This window comes from Notechis scutatus, chromosome 4, assembly GCF_049901735.1.
Source record: "Notechis scutatus isolate UNSWTSFEM ecotype Mainland chromosome 4, rNotScu1.2, whole genome shotgun sequence".
Taxonomy (NCBI): domain Eukaryota; kingdom Metazoa; phylum Chordata; class Lepidosauria; order Squamata; family Elapidae; genus Notechis; species Notechis scutatus.
In genome coordinates, this window is record NC_142012.1 from 44,013,963 (window position 1) to 44,036,521 (window position 22,559).

The 22,559-nt window shown below is 36.6% G+C and overlaps 1 protein-coding gene across 1 annotated transcript in view; it reads right to left on the bottom strand.

Moving 5' to 3' along the window:
• Positions 1-15,343, bottom strand: part of TENM3 (teneurin transmembrane protein 3) — a 708,976-nt gene extending 693,633 nt beyond the window's left edge. The window contains exon 1 of the mRNA XM_087963269.1: positions 15,213-15,343. The gene's annotated coding sequence lies outside the window, so the exon portion shown is untranslated. The remainder of the gene's footprint in view (positions 1-15,212) is intronic.
• Positions 15,344-22,559: the final 7,216 nt, after the last annotated feature.

Sequence of the window (22,559 nt, forward strand, 5' to 3'; positions counted from 1 at the left end):
GTGAAGGCATCTGTTGACAGCCAATTGTGTTGTGAGTGAACATATCACTTTAATTTAAGTTAACATACGGCTGCTTTTTTTTTTAACCAACCAGACACTCTTTGTTAGGTATAACATTGATACCAAATATGGTTTGGGTGAATAAATATATAAAACTTAGATATCATGGTTTAAGTGCTTATCACTTTAAGCACAATGCAGCAGGCAATTAGCCAATTAAGGGTGCGGTTAGAAGTTACAATATAAGGAAGCATTAGAAGCTGTGAGCTGTCTGACTGTCTGTCTCTGGCTGTAACTGTGTGCTGCTGCGACTAACTGTGATTACTGACTGTGAGTGCCTGTGACTGAACTGTTATTGTTTGCTACTGTTTGCTGAATATCCAGCGTTTGTTTCTCTGGAGAGTTAAACCGGAGGAGGAGAAGATATCTTTATCGGCTGATAAAGATCTTGGACTATACTAGTGAGTCTTACTGGATGGAAATACTGTGAATGACTTAATGGACTGAATGACAATGTTTAAACTCTAACTGGATTAAAAACTATTTAAACTACAAACAGTGTTTGTGTTCAGTGTGTGTATACTCTGGGGCCCTTCCGCTCTCCTTTGGTTGCCTGGCTTGACTACTGCTGCAATACTCTGCTAGGGTTAATCTCCAAACCCTAACATTGGTTATGGGCCCAGCAGCATAGTCTAACTAACCAGGATATAGCAGAGAGAGTTGGTGTGAGTTGCACATTACTGTAAAAACAAACTGTTTTAATTAGTTTAAAATAGTCAAAATATCTGAAGAGCAATGGCACAAGTAAATTTGTCACAACTGTCCATGATATCCAGGCTGGATGGAACAAACTATGTTTCATGGTCAATGAAATGTAGTTTACTTCTACGCAGAGAAGGTTTGTGGGACATTATAGCAAACCCACCAGATGTGAGTAGATGGGATCCTGCTAATGATGATGATAACGAAAAGTTACAAGACTTTAAACTGAAGAATGAGCAGGCTTTATGCATCATAGGACTGACTCTCTGTGATCAGCAGCTTGTCCATATTCGTGGAGAAGAAAATGCTGCAAACTGCTGGGAGAACCTCAGGAAGATTTATGTTCGGGACAGTGTAGGAGCACATATAAATCTTACACGGAAGCTTTTTCGAACGCATCTTCAGAGAAATGGAGATATGTTAGTTCATTTAAACTGTATGAAGAGCATTTTTCAAGATTTGCAAGAAAAAGAGCTTATATTTAATGAACTGCAACAAGTCTACATAATATTATCTTCATTAGATCAAAGCTATGATGACTATGTGACTTCGTTAGAGGTATTGCCAAAAGAAAGCCTCTCATTAACCGACATAACAGGCAGACTACTAGAAGAAGCCAGAAGAAGGCGTGAGCGTGACGAGCTGAGAGAAGATAAGAAAGAAGAGAAATTATCTTCAAAGTTTGAAAGAAACCAGCAAAGCAAAGTAAAGCACCTGGAAGAAGAGAATTTATCTTCAACGGCATACACAATTAAAAAGTGTTTTAATTGTGGAGGCAGAGGACATTTGGCAAGGTTCTGCAAAAAGAGAAAAAGCCAGAATGTAAAAAGCCAAAGAAAGCATTTGAACTAGCCACGTTTAGCAACTCTGATGTGAAGAATAATTTATGGGTGGTTGACAGTGGCGCATCCCACTGCATCACAAGAGATAAGACAAAATTTATAAAAATGTCTACAAGTTCTCAACATATATCTCTTGCAAATGGCTGGAACCTGAAAGCGAAAGGTCAAGGTTTTGCACGTTGTCCGTACATAAACCAGGATATAAAAATGTTGTATGTACCGCAACTAAAGTTTAATTTGCTTTCAGTAAGGGTATTAGATAAATTAGGTTATGTAATTACTTTTAAGGATAATAATTGCATAATTGAAAAAGATAACAAAAGGGTAACTGCAGCTTTAAATGGAACATTATATGTCTTAGATAATAGTAAGAAAGGGAGGCTCAAACTGTATTTAATAATATAAAGCCTCATGATGAATGTATCCATTTATTGCATAGGCGTTTGGGGCATGTAAATTTTAAAATGCTAAAACGTACAGTTGAGTTATCTGAAGGAATAAGGTTAAAATCTTGTGATAAATATTTGCGTTGTAATGTTTGCTGTGAAGATAAGAGCAAGGTATTGCCTGCAAATAGGCTAAATGGTTTCAAAACAAAAGAACCTTTAGAAGTAGTATTTGCAGACATAATAGGTCCAAAGAAACCCAGTATGGGGGTGCTAGATATATACTGAGCATTATGGACCATTATTCTAGATATGGGTTTTGCTATTTAATGAAAAGCAAAACTGAAACATATCAACATTTTTTCAATTGGCTTAGGTTTGCTGAAAGAAAGTCTAAACGACAACTGATAACTCTGGTGACAGATAATGGTACGGAATTTATTAATAACAAATTCCAGAACAGACTTAAGGTAGCTGGAATAGAGCATAAGAAGTCTGCACCATACAGGCCAGAACATAACGCTTTTATTGAAAGAAGAGGCCAAACACTACAGGCAATGGTTAGAACAATGTTAAATGATTCTGGGTTACCTGATTCTTTGTGGGGGAGGCTACAATGTGTGCTAATAACATATTGAACAACGTTGTTAATACAACAACAGGTGAAATTCCATTTACCAGATGGCATGGCAGGAAACCTGATCTAAGTTACCTGCACACATTTGGTGCACCAGCATGGGTGCATATTCCTGCACAACTCAGAAAAAAAGGGCAAAATAGAGCTAAAAGATTTTTCTTCGTTGGTTATCAGGCAAACCATAGGGCATATAGATTTTGGGAGAAAGGCACATCTAAAGTGTTATGTAGTGCGAGTGCCCAATTTCTAGAACATGAAGGATGGGAGAAATTAGAACAGGATGCCAATAAAGATGTAATTATTGAATCCTATAGAAATCCCATTAGTTATCCCTGTAACTTTAAAAATAAAGTAAAGAGACAAATACAGGATGAAATAGTGCCCATAAAGGAAGAAACAGATTCAATAGCTGAACAGGATGAGGAAGATGAACAGGTAGTAGTTCAACAAAGTCCTCCTGTAAGCCCTGTAATTCCCAGAAGAACTACACGTGTATCTAGACCGCCTGATAGGTACCAGGCTAACACAGTGTGCCAGATTAATCAAGTTCCTAATTCTGTTGAAGAAATTAAAAAGTATCCTATTAAGGAAAAAGAAAGATGGTATGCAGCAATGAATAAGGAACTGAATTCATTAAGAGATATGAAGGTGTATGAAAATGCCAAATTACCTGTAGGAAAGAAATCCATTGGCTGCAAATGGATATTTAAGGTAAAAACAGATAAGGATGGTAATTTAATCCATAAGGCAAGGTTAGTAGCCCAAAGTTTTAGGCAGAATGCTAATGACTACGATGAGGTGTTTGCACCTAGTCTTAAGGCAGCAACCTTGAGGGCAGCTTTAGTGTGGGCAGCTAGTAAAAACTATATAGTTATCCATCTAGATGTGGAAACTGCTTACTTGCACCCCCATTAAAACATACTATTTATATGAATAAACCTGTTGGTATTAAAAGTGAATATAAGGATAATAATGATTGTTGGTTGTTAAAGAAAAGTCTCTATGGTCTAAAACAATCAGGCTATGAATGGAACCAGTATATTGTAAAGGAACTAGACAATATAGGATTTAAAGCTGGTTTAGCCGATCCATGTCTGTTTAAGAGGGAGACAAATGGGAAAGTATCATTATTATTACTATTCACAGATGACATTGCTTTGATAACTGAAACTAATGATGAAGCAAATAAAATAATAGCATCATTAGGAAAGAGAATAAAGATCAAGCAATTAGGGAGATAAAGAAGTATCTCGGTTTGAATATAAAGAAAACAAGGAAAGGTTTTAAGATATCTCAGGAAGATAAGATAAGCAAATTGCTAAAAGATTACAAGATGGAACTTTGTAAGCCAGCTAAGACTCCAATGAGTCAGGAGTTTAGCAACACTGATGTACAAAGCCCTGAGTTTGATAAGGTGATTTATCAATCTTTAATTGGTAGTTTGAGTTATATTAGTAATTGGTCTAGACCAGATATTTCGTACTGTGTGAATCAGTTGGCTAGATTCAATTCTGCACCATGTGAAAGACACTGGATTGCAGCTAAGAGGATATTAAGATATCTTAAAAAGACAATGAATTATTCATTGTATTTAGAACCAAAGGGTGATTTAATTTTGAGTGCTTATGCAGATGCTAGCTTTGCATCAGAAAGAGACACTAGAAAGTCGACTTCAGGAACAGCCATAATGCTGGGTAAGACATTAATAGGCTGGAAGTCAATAAGACAACAGCATATAAGTTTGTCTACTATGGAGGCAGAATTCTCCTGTTTATCATTGTTATGTACAGAGTTAATAATGTATAAACAAATGTTAATTGATATAGGTATAACTGTAGATTATCCTATAATTATACATGAAGATAATCAGGCAGCAATTCAAATGGCCACAAATATTGGAGTAAAAACAAGGAGCAAGCATACAGATCTAAGATACCTAAACGTGAGACAATCTGTAAGAAGTAAGATGATTCAGCTAGAGTACTGTATGTCGGAGGACAATTTAGCTGATAATTTTACTAAAGCCCAAGGTGCCAGTAAGCACCAGGAGAGTTGTGAAAAATATGGGATAAGATTGTAAAGGTATTATATATTTATTTCACCCAAAAGGGAGTATGTTAGGTATAACATTGATACCAAATATGGTTTGGGTGAATAAATATATAAAACTTAGATATCATGGTTTAAGTGCTTATCACTTTAAGCACAATGCAGCAGGCAATTAGCCAATTAAGGGTGCGGTTAGAAGTTACAATATAAGGAAGCATTAGAAGCTGTGAGCTGTCTGACTGTCTGTCTCTGGCTGTAACTGTGTGCTGCTGCGACTAACTGTGATTACTGACTGTGAGTGCCTGTGACTGAACTGTTATTGTTTGCTACTGTTTGCTGAATATCCAGCGTTTGTTTCTCTGGAGAGTTAAACCGGAGGAGGAGAAGATATCTTTATCGGCTGATAAAGATATTGCAAGGACTCTTAACTTGGACTATACTAGTGAGTCTTACTGGATGGAAATACTGTGAATGACTTAATGGACTGAATGACAATGTTTAAACTCTAACTGGATTAAAAACTATTTAAACTACAAACAGTGTTTGTGTTCAGTGTGTGTATACTCTGGGGCCCTTCCGCTCTCCTTTGGTTGCCTGGCTTGACTACTGCTGCAATACTCTGCTAGGGGTTAATCTCCAAACCCTAACACTCTTCAACAATTCAAACTTTCCATTTCTGAAGGACAGTAGTTTGATCAATTTTAGTTAGTGCTCATTATTATACACATGCAGAGATATTCAAATCTATATTAAACTATATTAATTTCTCAAGGAAAGATTGATATCAATTGGCTATCATAGTTTGAAAGGGGAAGTGCTTTTGCATACATGGCAAGGGAAGAAAAACTACTTTGTGACTGGAAGCCTCATCTGAGTAGACAGAAGAAAAACTATGCTAAGTCAAAACTTTTTTTCAAAATGATTGCCCCTATTTGAAGTTTTACTGTCTTCAGGGCTCTGTAGCAGATAAAGTCAGTGGGAGCATTCTTTTGCCTGCTGTTCAGTCCTCTCCCCATTGACATCCCCTTTGATGCTGCTAGAAAGAGAGATTTTAAAAATGCAGGTTTTTAAAAACTTACTCTTCTATGTGACCTGAGATGAATTTTAAAGGCTTTCCAAATGAGACGACCTCCAAAGAAAGGAAGTGGGTGAATTGGTGAAAAATGTGTCTATCTGCAAAAATACCTTTCCATCATTCCTTTGTTAAAAAATAAAACAATTTTAAAAACTTTCAATAGTGTATTGCTGAATATAAAGCACTGAGGAATAATTGTCGCTTACTGTCCTGAATGGCACTTGACTTTTGGTCTCTTGCCCAATCATATTCTGAATAAGAACTACTAGATTGTAATTCACACTCTATCATGCCTTAACTGCTAATTAAAGCAAACTCCTTCTTAACATAACAAATAATTCGTGAATTACTATAACAAATCTGACTGGACATTTTTTTTTCTTTACAGGCTATTCTTGTCAATATATAGGTTGATCATTTGTGTGAACAAAAGAAAATTAGTTTGTATTCTGGTAGAAACTCTTTTTTTCCTTCCTGTAGTCAATCTTGACTCTTGTTAAAGTCCATGTCTTTCAGGTCCAAATTCATGTAATTTTCTTGAGAAATGATCTTCCTCCCAGACTCGCCTATGACTTTTAGATTTCCTGCGGTCTCTGCTAGAAGTACTAACTACGTCCAAACCTGCTTCATTTCCCTGACTAGATAAGGTCACCAGGTTGTCCCACATAATGACATCCCCTCTTTCCTTTTTGAAAATCATAAGGATTAATTAGAAAGTACTCTGAAATAACTGAGGTGCAAGCAAAAATTTTACAGTACAATCCTAAACTCAATTCCAAATGTTACTATGTCAATTGCTTTTATAGAGAATCATTATTGGATTTGGAACAATGAGGTTGTATCTGTGATAGTGTAATTCAAATTGTCACATGCAGTCAGAATCCAGTACTGTATTAATGATTATTAAGTCAGTAAATATAAAGAATGATTATACTTATTGTCAAAGATATCATTCCAAACATTTTAATTTTCAAGGAAAAAATTGAATCTTTTCAAGTTTTCTGATAAGACATTTAACATTTCAACTATTCCTAGACATTAGTTTAGACTTTAACTGTTTTTTATAGTTACCTACCTTTTAGATAGCTATTTTAACACCTATCAGTCAAATAACAGCTAGGCTCAATGGTGAACAGATAGAAGTATTTTCGATCATAGAGTGATACACTTTTAATATGCATGTTTTTAATCATTATCCTAGATATGTTTAGATGATATCTTGTTTTGAGTTGAAGAAAATTTTCTGGTATTTTAAAATAAAACCAGATCTGAACCTTTTGGAAGTTTGGCTCATAATTGCCAATACTCCTCTAAAATATTGTTTCTTATCTCTCTATTTCTCTCTCTCTCTTTTTCCCAACTAATTCCTAAAGAAACTGTATGCTGTTTTTATTAATATTTGCTTTGCACTTCTGTTAGTGCAAAAGATAACTACTGCATTGGCATTAGTTTTATAACTGCATTTATTGAGGGAATGAAACGTGTTTACATGATTTGACAAGATTTTTCATATTTTTCAAGAAAAAATGTTCTTGAGTTAATCCATAAAAGATTTAACTGTAAGCAAAAAGTTAAGTTTAAAGCAAGGCTAGCAACTAAATAATAAACACTCATTTTCATATTAACAAATATTTCCAGGTTATGGCATCAGTATAGAAACTGAAAGCACACGATATCTAGTCCCATCTTAGGTACAAAGCCAGCTGGGTTCCTTTGAGCCAGCCAATATCTCTCAGCCCTAGAAAGCAGGCAATGGGAAACCACTTCCAAAAGCCTTGCCAAGAAAATTGTATGGTCTTGTCCAGGCAGTCAACAGGACTTAACACTGATTTAAACACACACACACACACACACACACACACAATGAATCTTCCAGGCTAGATAATTGTCACATTTATCAAACTCGCCATGTCATGTTACCATCATGTGACATATTACGACATTTTCCCCTTCACGGAGCTGGGGTGGGCGTGGCCTGTGCATGACACATGCAGACTGTGGGCCGCCAGTTTGACATCCCTGTGTTAGTAGAAATAGAGGATAATTTGCATAAAAATGCTTATATTCTTTAAGTGAAAATAACTTTGAGAAAATGCTAATAACACATACATAACATCACAACAATAATATATTCTGGAGTTCTAACCTTAAATGTATCATAAGTGTCCCCAAATATATGGAATTGAAGTTAAAATGACAAAATCATGTATATTCAAAGTTTTTGACCAAATTAACTACAATAGATGAGAATGTGTCTACTGAAACTTAATAGGACAGAGTTGACCCCCCCCAAAAAAAAAATCTCTGATATTAATGAATAGAAGATCTAGTGTGATATAATGGTTGAGGGGTTGGGTCAAAGATCAAACAGATATTTGTTTAAATTACTTCATTTGTTATTGAGATACTTTGGGACAGTCATGACAGCTCAGCATACTTCACAAATTTTTTTATTTTAGGACAAAATGAAGGAAATCTTCTGTATATGCTGTCTTGAATTCCCAGAGGAAAGGCAAAACATACAAACATAATAAAAATAATCAAATAAATAGTTATGTGAATTCACATTCTGTTTTATTAACCTGATAGATGGGGTAATTTTAGGATTATGTCAAAAAAATTAACAGGTCATCATAAAATGGTCTACAACAAGGCCTAGTTTTATTGAGGAAGACTAACAAAAGTATAGCAATTCTTCCAGAGTACTTAAATCCTAGTAAAACAATGTGATATTATGAAAAGAACCTAACAAACAAGATAAAAAAATGTGTGTGCGCACACATACACATACATACACAATTCTTGAAACAATACAACAATTATGAATTAATTTGCCACTTGGAAGGCTACACTTATATAGATAATTCACATTCATTACTATAATAATGTATATATTCTAATACATGTTTATCCTTCAGAACTATTGTTAGTAAAAATACTTCCATATCTTTAAGGTATTAAGCTACTAAAATACAATACTTATATATTTATATAGTATTGATCTCTGCATAAACATGGATGAGAATTACTCTGAGAAGCACAGAGCCGAAGACACAAGCCTGAAGATGATGAATGAGACTTCATCGAAACATTGCCTAGATACTTCCAATCTTACGCGGGAGAAAACCCGAATAACCAAAGATCCACATACAAATACCCGCGAGAACCTCATATATATATATATATATATTCTTAAGTTTTCGTGGGTACTTACATGTATGGTATTTGGCTTTGTTCAGGTATTTTCCCACGTCATTATAGTTGTGTTTTTTAAGTTGTAGCAATGTTTCGGCAGAATCTCATCTGCCATCATCAGGCTTCTGTATTGTGTTCGTCACAGTGTGATCATCACAGTGTGATGATCTTCTGAGTGCTATTGTTTTGACATCCTGGGTCTTGTGCTGTTATCTCCTGGGTTGTAATGAACTGGGTCATGGGCTGTGTGATGACTTTCTGAGTTCTATTGTTGTGACATCCTGGGTCTTGTGCTGTAATCTCCTGGGTTGTTGGCTGTGTTGTGACATCCTGAGGTTTTGTGGTGTAACCTCCTGAGTTCCGTGATGTGATATCCTGAACAGGTGGCTGTGATGTGACATTCTGGGTTTTGGTTTGGCTCCGAGTTTGAGGCATGGCTATGTGTTCATGGCGTGTGTCAGTTTGCTTGGTTTGGGGGTCAGGGTGTGTGGCAGCTGGTGATGCAGCCATGGTCTGGTTTCTGGATGGTGGTTGCCTTTCGTCTATGGGGTGGGTTTGAGTTTGAGTCTGGTGAATGGTGGTGGCGACATGTGTTGTTTTGGGTCCGGTGTTGGTTTTCATGTCTGAGACTCGTTTGTTGATAAGGGCTAGTTTCCAGATGTCTGGTAGGCGGAACGTATCATCCCATTTATTCATGTTATGGGGGTGTTTCTCTATTTCAATGGCTTCCCTGATTATTATCTGTTCAGTATTGAACAGTGTTCAGTATTGGAGATTAATTTGGTTTCCTCAAAATTAATTTCATGTCCTGTGGCTTTAAGGTGCTGGAAAAGGGAGGAAGTATTTTCTTCTTTTCTGACTGCGTTCTTGTGTTCTGCAATGCGTGCACTTATTTTCCTATTGGTTTCTCCAATGTATGTGGCTGGGCAATTGTTGCATGGTATTTCATAAACTCCTTGGTTTTCTAGCTGAATCTTGTCTTTGGGGTTTCTTAGGATGTTGGCTATTTTTTGGTCAGTGCCAAAGGCTGTCTTGATATTGTGCCTGTGGAGAATTTTGCTGATTTTATCTGTGGTGCCTCTGATGTAGGGGAGGAGGGTGATACCATTGTCCTGTTCTGTGTCTTGGTTTCTGGGGGGTGTCTCCTTTAGAATTAGGTTGGTAATTGTGTTTCTTTGGAAGCCATTGGAAATTAATAAGTCAGTGAGGGTGTGTAATTCTGTTCTCAGGTGGTCTTTGTCAGCTAGGCGTTTGGTTCTGGAGATGAGGGTCTTGGCTATGGAGTTGATCTGTACAGGGTGGTGATGGGATTGTGCGATTAAGTTGTTGTGTGCTTTCTTCTGGTGGATGGTGTGTCCTAGGGAGTCATTGGGTTTTTTGTAAATTAGTTCTTACAAAAAAGCCAGCCAATCTGCAAACATCAACTCCATCAACCAATCAAGAACTGACAACACAGCCAACCTCCCCACCAGTATATATAGGGAGACGGCAGCTCTGATCACACTTGGCTTGCACAAGCACAAAGCCGAAAGCACCAGCCTGAAGATGGCGAGTGGGACCTTGTCAAAACGTTGCCAAGATACTCTCAATCTTAGATGGGAGAAGACCCAAACACACCAAGACCTGTATGTATATGTATATGTATATATGTTATATATATATATATATATATATATATATATATATATATATATATATATATATATATATATATATATATATCTATATCTATATGTATATGTATATGTATATGTATGTGTGTGTGTGTATGTGTATGTGTATGTGTATGTGTATGTGTATGTGTATGTGTATATATATATATATATATTTGTTTTATGAGGTTCTCGCGGGTATTTGTATGTGGATCTTTGGTTATTCGGGTTTTCTCCCGCGTAAGATTGGAAGTATCTAGGCAACGTTTCGATGAAGTCTCATTCATCCCACTCACCATCATTCCCTTCCTAGATGTCTTGGTATACAAAAAACCCAATGGCTCCCTAGGACACACCATCTACCAGAAGAAAACACATACAAACCGCTATCTACATGCACTCTCACACCACCACCCAGCACAGATCAATTCCGTAGCTGAGACACTCATCTCCAGAACAAAATGCTTAGCTGATGAACAACACCTAAAAACCGAACTAAACACTCTCACCAACGTACTAACAGCCAATGGATTCCAAAGAAAGAAGATTACCCACCTAATCCAAAAAGAAACCCCAACCAAAATCCAAGACAGAGAACAAGAGAACAGCAAAGCCCTCCTCCCATATATAAAAGGCACTACAGACAAAATCAGCAAGATCCTCCAAAAACACAACATTAAAACAGCATTCTGCACAAACAGAAAAATATCCACCATCCTAAGAAACCCTAAAGACAAAATCGAGTTAGAAAACCAAGGAGTATACGAAATCCCTTGCACCGCTTGCCCCACCACATACATTGGACAAACTAACAGAAGAATAAGTGCACGCGTTGAAGAACATAAGAACTCAATCAAAAAGAAGAACCGACCTCTTCCTGGTCCAACACCTCAAAGCCACAGGACATGAGATTGACTTTAAAAATACCAGAACTATCGCCAAAACCGAACACTTCAACAACAGAATAATCAGAGAAGCCATAGAGATAGTAAAACGCCCACACAGCATGAACAAAAGAGATGACACCTCCCGCTTACCAGCCATTTGGAAACCCGCCCTCATGAACAGACGAGTGCCTAACATGATGAATGACACCAGACCCACACCCACGAGGGCCACACAAGATGCCACCACCACACTTCCACGTAAAAAGCAGACTCACACCCACACAGAAGATGAGACACGACCACAGACCAGAAGCCGCACTGCAGCTGCATCACTACCCACTTCAAACCCTTCTGAGCCATACATGAAGCGAACTGACCCCCACCATGAAGATGCAGCACGACCACGAACTCGAAGCCAAACAGCAAGATCACAGCTCACCAGCTCAAATCCCCCAGTAACTAAGACCAACCTGAGCACAACCAAGCCCCCGCCTGAACAGAACACACCTCCAGCCAATCAGAACATGGCCAACCCCCAACCAATCAGAACACAGCCAAACCCCCAACCAATGAGAACACACCCCACCCAATCAGAACACAGCCAAGCCCCCACCCAATCAAGTCACACCCCCACTAGCAGTTAAAAGGAAGAAGCAGCTGCAAGCTCACATCACTCTGAGAAGCACAGAGCTGAAGACAGAAGCCTGAAGATGATGAATGAGACTTCATCGAAACGTTGCCTAGATACTTCCAATCTTACGCGGGAGAAAACCCGAATAACCAAAGATCCACATACAAATACCCCTGAGAACCTCAGAAAACACACACACACATATATATATATCCAGTCAAACTGCTAGACTTCGATCTAGGTTTCTTTAGTCTTTTTTGGTTCAGAAACCTACGTCCTTAAATGCTTAAGAAAAATGAATTGATAGACATGTGAGTTTCTAACAAGATGTAATATCAACTTTCAGAAACGGATTCCTGCTTGTTGTAACTAGAATAATGATGGGTGCTATTGGCTACCTATGCAATTAGTATTGCAATAATCAGGTAAAAAGTTGGTACCGTTGTTGATTAAGAAAGCCATGGATTCACAGTAGCATTCTCTTTAATGATTAATAATTCATTTAGTATAGTGAAGACATGCTTGTAAATTTAACTTTTGTTTGTTACAAAATGATTAACAAAAACCAAATAGGAACAAGTTATGATCATGGTTAAGGATAAGAAAGCAGAGACATTGCCATTTTAAACTCGGATGTCTGTCTGATTTAATGTTTTAGTTGTTCTTAGTTTTTCTTCTAGGTTTGTATGCTGCCCAGAATCCATTGAAGTTGAGTGGCCAATAAATTTAAATGAATAATTCAATGAACTATGAATGACCTATTAAAAAGCATCTCAGTGAATCTGTATTTTTACAACTTTCATATGTCTCTTAAAAGACGTGTTAAATTTGTATTGAATAATTGTCATTTTCATATGTATGAAGTTTTTCAACTTTCTGTACATTTTTGCAAAGCATTTTCGATATTTTTTTTAATGTCAGACTTAAAAGCGTTTACTTAAGAGCTGATTAAAATAAACAGATAAGTTGAGTTCCTTTCCTTCCTTCTTTCTTCATTCAGATTCTAGAACTTCATCAAGTCCAATCAGAATTTTAGAAATAAAGTTAGTTGGATGTCTTAACTAAAAGCCACTCAGTTTAGAAATGTAAGCTTCTTTGTAATATGTCTGACGTAGAATTGTCTTTAATGTACAAATGTGAACCAATAATTTGGTCCAGACATGAATTAGAATAAATATTTGCCCAATTTAGGAAAGAACAACAGTATCTCTTTAGATTTCAGGAGTCAATGTACATACTTTGCTTTCTCTCTGTGCATGATGACACCATTTGATAATTCTAAACTGTCAGTGCCCTCCCCTAAACAAGAAAACTTCTAGAAAATTTCAAACCTATCATTCCCACCCCCCCCCCCCAAAAAAAAAAAAGCTTTTAAAACACTGGTTCAAAATACTAGACTGGCAGTGAAACACTACCAGCCAGACATGCTTTTCACTGATAATGTAACATAAGGCACTGGGAAAAAATTTAATGAATGAAAAGAAATGTCAAAACAGGAGAAAGCAAACACTCCTTTTAAGATGATCTTAACTTATCTAGACAAAAGCGCTAATCTGGACAAAAGCCATGTTCCCAGACCAAACAGATTATCTTTATAGCTTGAACTGTTACTTAATCCATAAAAGGTGGTTTTCTTTTCTTTTTAAATAGGCATGTTTTGGATTCCATCGATTTTCCGGCTTGATGATTTCCAGCACTTACCCTTCATGATTTTTAACTTTCTACCAAGAACTATGTTGATATTATGCAGCTCCTTCCACCCTATCGTTCTAACCACTCTTTTACAGCTGGTATTTCTCCTTTCAAATGTATAATGATTTCAGCCTTGCTGCATATTGCTCTGCAGTCTCAATTTTAGTGAAACTGTCTTGTTAAATTTAATGAATGTAATTCAAACATTATTTAAATAACATTTACTACAAAAAGATCAAAGTATACTGTAGAACTGGTCAACTGGCCTTAAATTAAGGGAGAATATTATGGAAGTGTGCTTTATAGATATTCCTAACGAATTTTCTTTTGGTATTCCAAAAATTATTCAACAGCAAGACATAAATAAAAGGATTTTGCACAGTTAGACCACCTTATCTAGTTTTAAAAGAGGGAACAGTATTACAAATTTGCTAAATATGTACACACACACACATACGCACACATAGAGAAATGATACAAACCTAACAAACATTTTTTTTATAAAAAAAAGTTTACACAATTCTTCCGTAAATATACCAGTGGAATGTAGCATCTCACACAGTAATCTTCCTAGCCACCTAATCAAGTCTGCATTTCAGAGAATTCTATAAGCTGTTTTGGCTGCAGACAAAGCATGCTGCAATTCTGATTCTCTGGAATTGCCAGAAGCACTGAGAATTATCTTGTAGTTCTCAAGAGCTTTTGTAAGGCCACTTTCTTAGTGTGCATCTCAACAAGTTCTTTGATTTTTTTAAAAAACAGCTGGCTTCTGTGCACAAATTGTCATTCAAATCCGAAATGGCCAGCTGCAGTCTTGGTCTACTTCTGGCTTTATGAACTTTCTATAGTCATGAGGCTTGTAAAACATCACCATAGCTAAGAAAGGACTCACATCTTTTGTTATACGATAGAACTTTGAAATGTGAAACAGTATATGGTCCAAAGTGAGGGATTTTTTTTGGATAAATTTAATATTAAAGAGGAAGACTTGTGTCACACACCTCATTTAACCTATGATAGTATGTTTTAGGAGAATTTTAGTTGAGTATAGCCTTTATATGCTGGCAAAAATGATTTTTGCGTCATTTTTAATTCCTATTTAGTTGAAAATAATTTCAGTTGGTGTGCAATATTATATTGAAATCAATTCTGCCAAGTGATTATTTGCATAAAGATGCTGATTTGTAATACTTCAATGCTGGCATCCATCACAATGTGATTAATAGATGGTTATATTCAAATGCTTAATATTAAATAAAGTGCAAAAACTATTTTTTTAAAGGAAAGAGAAAAAAATCTGTTTATTGTACTGACATATGTTCAGTAATCTGGAAAGATTTCCATTCCCAAAAGGAAAACATAAAAGCATAGTGCAGTACATTTTATGCTGGTCTGCTTTCTTACCTTCTCTGATGAGTTGGTTGTGGAAAGACTGTGTCAATGCAAAGCTCAATTAGTGTAATTTATGTATCCTTGGATGTCAATCTCTGCTGTTGAGAGGTGGGACTCGCAAAGACCCTGTGCATTAATTAAGAACTCATCTCTGTAGAGTTATCTTTCCACCTAAGGAACCAGAAGAAGAAAGTTTTAATTAGATTCAAAAGACAGCATGTCATAAGCAAAGTAAGAAAATTGTTTCATGAAATTTTAAGAAGAGAAAAAGTACGTTGTTAATCCAAATATCCTGTTAATAACAGGAACTTCTGGTTCATATTTAACTTTAATAGTTAAAGAAGTTGCTTCATTGTATGTTAATTTTTCCTGAACAAAATCCTAAATCCTAAAGTGGGGACAACTCCCAATTTCCCTGATAGGCCTAGACTATTTCCTTATTATTGGTCCATGCCTAATTATTGATGCCGAGCTGATGCTGATTGCCTGCAATTACATATTTGATGATATTTCTCTCTGATGACCAGCATTTTCTTTCAATGCTATCCTGAGGCTGAATAGTCAATGGGCAAAACAATGCAAGCTCAGCAAAGCCAAACAAATAGACATGCACCACACTTCCTTTTCATTGGCTGAGTGATACACAGAATGTGCAGTTGCTAGCTGGCCTCAATACTGGCACTCAAGAGAGGTTGGAAGTTAGCTGGGCTCACTTGTGTCAGCTGCTTCAGAGACGCCTGGTCTCTTTGAATGGCCTATGTGGGGGCCATCATCTATTCTGCTGAGGACTCACATGGGAAACAATACCTAAATAATTAATTATAACATTTATAAATTAAAGGAGGCAAAACAAATTTTAAAAGCTGGTCCAGACTCTAGAAAATAAACATGTCAGCTAATAGCTCACATGCAGCAAAAGGGAGGGGAAAAATGAATTAATGAGGAACTTTACATTTGGAAATATAAGAACAAATTAGCTTGTTAGTGGCTAAATAAATATGGTAAAATAAAATAAGGACATTAAAAGTTCTTAGCAATCAGGAAAGTAGTAAGAGACAAATTCAAGACAGGAAAAAATATGTTAACTCAGAAATAAAACAAGATTTTATCAGGGAAATATCCCAGACGATTAGCAAGAGAAGCCAAAGTACATACTGAACCTCTTAGATGGCATAATTAACAACAAAGACAGTTGTTTCAAGGATAAATTGCTCAATAAGAATATGTGTTCGAATTTGGGAGTGGACTAACTAGCTATTCCCAAATACTGAAACATGTTTTCTTCATTGTATTAGCATGTTTTTGCTACTGCTATTGTAATGTGCTACATTTTATTATGTAATTAGTATGCTAGTTATAAACTTCACTACAGTTCTGAAACTGACAAAACAAGATGCTTTCAGATACTCTACAAAAATTATTCCACCTAAATAATAATAAATTAATAATAATAAAATTATTTCACCTAAATAATAAAGTAAGGCTAGAAAGAAAATGTACAGGAAAGAGATTTGTCCTTTTCTGAATGTCATTTATAGTGAAATTCATCCATTCTCTATATAACAAAGCACCATTGATTCTGCAACAGGACCATGAACATCTGGAGCTTTATACCTCTAAAGGAATGATCAAATATTTAAGTTGTATCTTTTTTTTCGGATAGTGGTAGCAGTGAGGGTAAGGATCCATGTAATGAAAATTAAAAGTTTATGTTTTATTTCAGGAGCTCTCTACACTTTTAAAAAAAGAAAATGCAGCATATAGTACTAATTCAGAAGTGAATTGAGATGCCAACATCGAGAAACAAGTAAAGTAACAAGTAACAGATCTGCCAACATCTAGAAACAAGTAAAGTAATAACTAGCAGTCAGCATGGGTTTGTTAAAAACAGATCATGCCAAACCAATCTTATTTCATTCTTCAACACAGTGACTAAATTAGTAGACCAGCAAAATACTGTGGACGTAATATATTTAGATTTCAGCAAGGCATTCGATAAAGTAGACCAGGGGTCCCCAACCACCGGTCCACGGACCGGTCCCAGTCCGCGGAACAACTCCTACCGGGCCGCGGCTTGCTGGGCGCCGCCATCTTTTTTCATGAAAAAGTGCTTCCGGTGAGCTTTTCCGGAGAAAGCTCACGGAAGCACGTTTCATCAAAAAGATGGCGGGCGCTCTTCGGTGAGCTTTTCCGGGTAGAAAGCCATTTCTACCCGGAAAGCTCACGAAGCCGCCATCTTTTTGATGAAAACGTGCTTCCGGTGAGGTCACCGGAAGCACTTTTTCATCAAAAAGATGGCGGCGCCCAGCTGATGCTGGTACCGGGCCGCGGCGCCCAGCTGATGCCGGTGCCGGGCTGCGGCGTCAAAAAGGTTGGGGATCACTGAAGTAGACCACAACCTACTTCTTAATAAGCTAGAAAAAGTGGAATAGATAGCACCACCACTAGATGGACTCGCAACTGGCTGGCAAACCATACTCAATGAGTAGTCCTTAATGGGTCTAAGTCTACATGGAGGGAAGTAAGCAGTGGGGTGCCACAAGGTTCCGTCTTAGGCCCAGTACTCTTCAATATCTTCATTAATGACTTAGATGAGGGAATAGAAGGGGAACTTACCAAATTTGCACATGATACTAAGCTGGCAGGAATAGCTAACACCCAAGAAGATAGGCTCAAGATCCAGATGGATCTTGACAGACCAGAACACTGGGCCAGATCTAATAAAATGAAATTCAATGTAGAGAAAAGTAAAGTCCTGCACTTAGGAAAGAAAAACCAAAAGTACACATATAGACTGGGTGAAACCAGGCTCAATAGCAGTAACTGTGAGCGGGATCTTGGAGTCTTAGTGGACAACCAGCTAAATATGAGCCAGCAGTGTGCAGCCACCACCAAAAAAGCTAATGCAATCCTAAATTGTATTAACAGAGGGATACAGTCAAGATCAAGGGAAGTACTAATACCACTCTATAAAGTCTTAGTAAGACCACACCTAGAGTACTGCATCCAGTTTTGGTCACCACATTATAAAAAAGATGTTGAGACTCTAGAGAAGAGCAACCAGGATGATTAGGGGACTGGAAGCTAAAACATACAATGAACGGTTGCAGGAACTGGACTTGGCTAATCTAGTAAAGAGAAGGAACAGGGGAGACATGATAGCAGTCTTCCAATATTTAAGGGGCTGCCATAGGGAGGAAGGGGTCAAGCTATTTTCTAAAGCTCCTGTAGGCCAGACAAGGAATAATGGATGGAAACTGAACAAGGAGAGATTTAACCTGGAAACAAGGAGAAACTTTCTGACAGTGAGAACAATCAACCAATGGAACAGCTTGCCCTCGGATTTTGTGGGAGCGCCATCAGTTGAGACTTTCAAGAAGAGATTGGACTGCCATTTGTCAGAAATGGTGTAGGGTCTCCCGCTTGGGCAGGGGGTTGGACTAGATGACCTACAAGGTCCCTTCCAACTCTGATTACCTGTAATCTGCTTCTATATCTAATTGGAAGAATCTGTCAATAGGACCATTGACTTGGCAGTAATATTTGCCAATTTGCATCTAACAATTTGCTTTTCTGTCGATTATTAATCCTAAAAGGCAGTTCTACCACTTTAGTATCTTCATTGTGAATTTAAAAGTAGGTTACCATACTTGTCATGAATTTGATTTTCTTTATATTTAAACTTAGTACCTCTTCCCATTATGTGCCTTGAGTTACATTAGTAGAGTCGTGCATTAGCTTCCCATGATATAGATTGGATAAGCAACAGGATACAGCCTTAAGTTACTCCTTTGCCAGCCTGAAACCAGTCTCTTTTGCCATACTCCATTTGGAGTAGGACTTTACTTCACTTTATACAAATTTTGCATGGGGACAACAAGATGTTTCTAGTGATCCCATTTTCTTAGAGATATTCCGCAATCAAAGGTCCTTCTATATCAACAAAGCATACAATATATGGAATATTTTTTGGTAGTCTTTGGCTTTCTAAATTACCCAGTATATGTCAGCAATAATATCTTTTTTCCCTTAGCCTTTTCTAAAATCATCTTCAACATATGACGTATCTCTTTTCATGTAGGGGTTTAATCTGCACTGGAAGATTTTAAGCACTATTTTATCAGAATGTGAAATTCTTTGTTTAATAGTTTGAACATCCTGTTAAATCTCCTTTCTTTGGTATTGGTACACAAACTGATATATTCCAATCTGTTGATCACTTTGTCTTTCTCCAGATTTACTGGCATAGCTTTGTTAAAACTGTACAGTTTTCTCTTCTGCTTTTTGCTGTATTTTTGTAAATATTCCCTCATTCCATCTGCTACTAAAGAAAAGGCTCTGAGGTCCTGATAGATGGCATTTGAAGGAATTTGGAACATGCTACATGTGTTTCCCTGAAAACATGACCTACCCTGAAAACAAGCCCTAGCCTGATTTTCATGCCTGTGCCGAATATAAGCCCTAAAGTAAGCCCCATTAAGAGCCTATGCAGCTGGCTGTCTGCCCATTCTGTCTGGTTGCTGCCAACACGAGGCAGGGCCACTAAGTGAGGTGGTGGATAGAGGGGGTGGAGAACAAAGCTTCTTCTCCTTGCTCACTGCTAAATAGAGCAGGAGGCTGAGCGATGCACTGGTGCCATGGCCACTAAGCGAGGTGGTTGTGTGGTGGTGGATGAAATGAGGCAGTGGGTGGATGGACAATGAAGCCCCAGCAGTATCCTTGGCTGCCTGGCCTGCAGAGTGACTGATACTGGCAGAGTGAGGCTGTGGTGGCCAAAGCAGCCCCTTCCCAACCCCATGGCAGTGGCAGTGGGGCATCTCCTGCTGCCACTCTCATTCCACTACCAGGTCTTATTTTCAGGGAAACATAGAAATCTACTGGATTACATCAGCAGGTATTAGCAATGACTAATAAATTATACCCAGAAGCAAACTTTTCTGATCTAGGAAAAGTACACTATATGAAGCTATGCAAAGATCTTCCTGGTCACAGCTCCCTTCTTGTTCTTTTATATATTTATTCTGGGTTTTTTTTCTGCATGGAGGAAATTTTTTTCAACTAGCAAAAGCTTCTAAGACTGGCCCCTTTCAAAGCAGAGGCTGCTTTGAATAATTACAGCCAATTAAAAAAGGTAAGTCATAGCAACATCCTTTGGGAATGAAAAGGCTATGTACATTTAAGTGGAATGTCTCTCCTGTAACTTTAAAGCTTTATCTGCATATGACATTACAAAGTGTGGATTTCCATTGATCTGAACATCTTGGTGGGGTTTTCTTGGAAGCCAATTGTCTATGATACCCTGATGCATACAGGCCAATGATTAGAGATAACCATTACCTTTCCACATACTCTATTATACTACACTGTGACTATCACTGTCTTAATTTGCCATTTTGAAATAATAGATCAATGCACAAGAGAATGAAGTCTTTGACTTAAGTATTTTTGTACACTTTCTCTTTGTTTTGTGCTACCTAGAACTTATTTTGGATGCTATTGTGATCAGAAGATTTTGCTTTTATAGCCTGTGAATTTAAATATACATATATATATATATATATATATATATTAGTGTTCTGTCAGTTTCAGTTATATCAACATTATTATCTGCAATTTGTTCTTAGTCATATTTAGCATATTTTGTGTCAGTTGTATCTCTTAATTACAAATATGACAGAAATAAATGAAAAATCAAACTCCAGAAGCAACAGTTAATCTTTGTTCTTCTAAAGAACTACATGTATTTTATAAGCATAGAAATTGCTGTCATTCAAGTGCAGCTGTGTCAGAATTGGAATAAAGTTATTAGCAGCAGGTTGCTTTCTTGTGCCTTTCCTTCATGTTTCTCTCTGAAACCAAACTCTGGGTTTGCAGCTTGGTAAACAAGCTAGGGAGAAAAAAGGCTAACTCAAACAATGAAATCTTGATGATCTACTGAACTGTGACTGAAATTTGTGACCTGCTTTGAGGCAAATCAAATTCAGCAACAAAAGTCCTTATAACTATCAGCAAGTTCCTGACAGAATGTCAACACAATAGTACTAAATATTGCAAATGAACCATGCTGGGAACCATCAGACATCATGTGCTGCCATGAAATAATTATAACAACTAGATGTATTCATTTATTTGTATTTTTATCACATAAAATAAATATATATATTAGCCTCATATGTGTACTAAACATAGAAAATCTTTGTTTGGTACAAAGCACACTGAAAAAAATCCCCACTTACAAATTAAGAAATTGAGATGCAATAATGAAATTCCCATCTGGTATCTTTTGGATGTATTAATGATTCTATGTGTTTCACTGGAATGCCTGCACTATTATCCTAACTGCATTCTTCAGTCACAACTACATTATTCCTTCACAATAGTTTTCACATTTCACATAATTCATGTACTGTTTGATTAATTTTCATGGGAAGTTGTTACTGTGATGGGTCTCTGTGCCATTAAACAGATTATGATAAAACAAAAGTAATATAAAAAGAAAAAGAAGAGTCTATAGATTACAATCAGTATTAAAGTGACTATGACTTGACATATTTCTATGCAATAGGATTAATTTATATCATGTTTCTGAAAACATGTGGCTAAAATATCAATGTAATGAAATATATAATTTTATTTCAGGACTGACATTAATCATTTGTATAGACATATTACACTATAATATCTTATTATATACACACACATATTTTTGTGTGTGTGGTACCTTACATGCAAAAAGGCTTGTGATTAATAGTTTTGGAAAGAATAAACTGTTTCTGAATTACTTAATCTGGTATTACTTTGATATGTTTTTGAAGCACCTATGTGGACACTAAAAACCATTAAACATATGGCTCACTATTTTGTATATGTTAGAGAACAAATAGAACTGATTATAATGAAAAAGGACTCTTTGATTTAAAATGCACTTGTAACTTCAGTTTCTGCATCTTGCATTTTGTCTCTCTTATTATCTTTTCACTGTATCACACAACTAATATATTTCTAATTTAATTGGTGTGCATTTGTGCAAACATTCTACATGCCCTTCAAAACAAGAACTATGGAACACTTAGCCTGCACACTTGGATATAGAGATATTATATACTTATTTTATTAAATACTTTGATGTATCAACTCTTTCTATGAGGATCAGATAATCTTTATAAGTTAATGAGATTCATACATCTTCTTATATGATTATGTAATCCTGGGTTTTAGAATCTGTATCCTAACTCTGGATATATTATTTGGTGTTACCTATTTCTTTTAGTGTATTTAGTATCTTAAGAAGATGCATATATTTCTGTCTTAGTCATCAATTACTAATACTTGTATTACCTTCCGTAATCCACTTGGTTA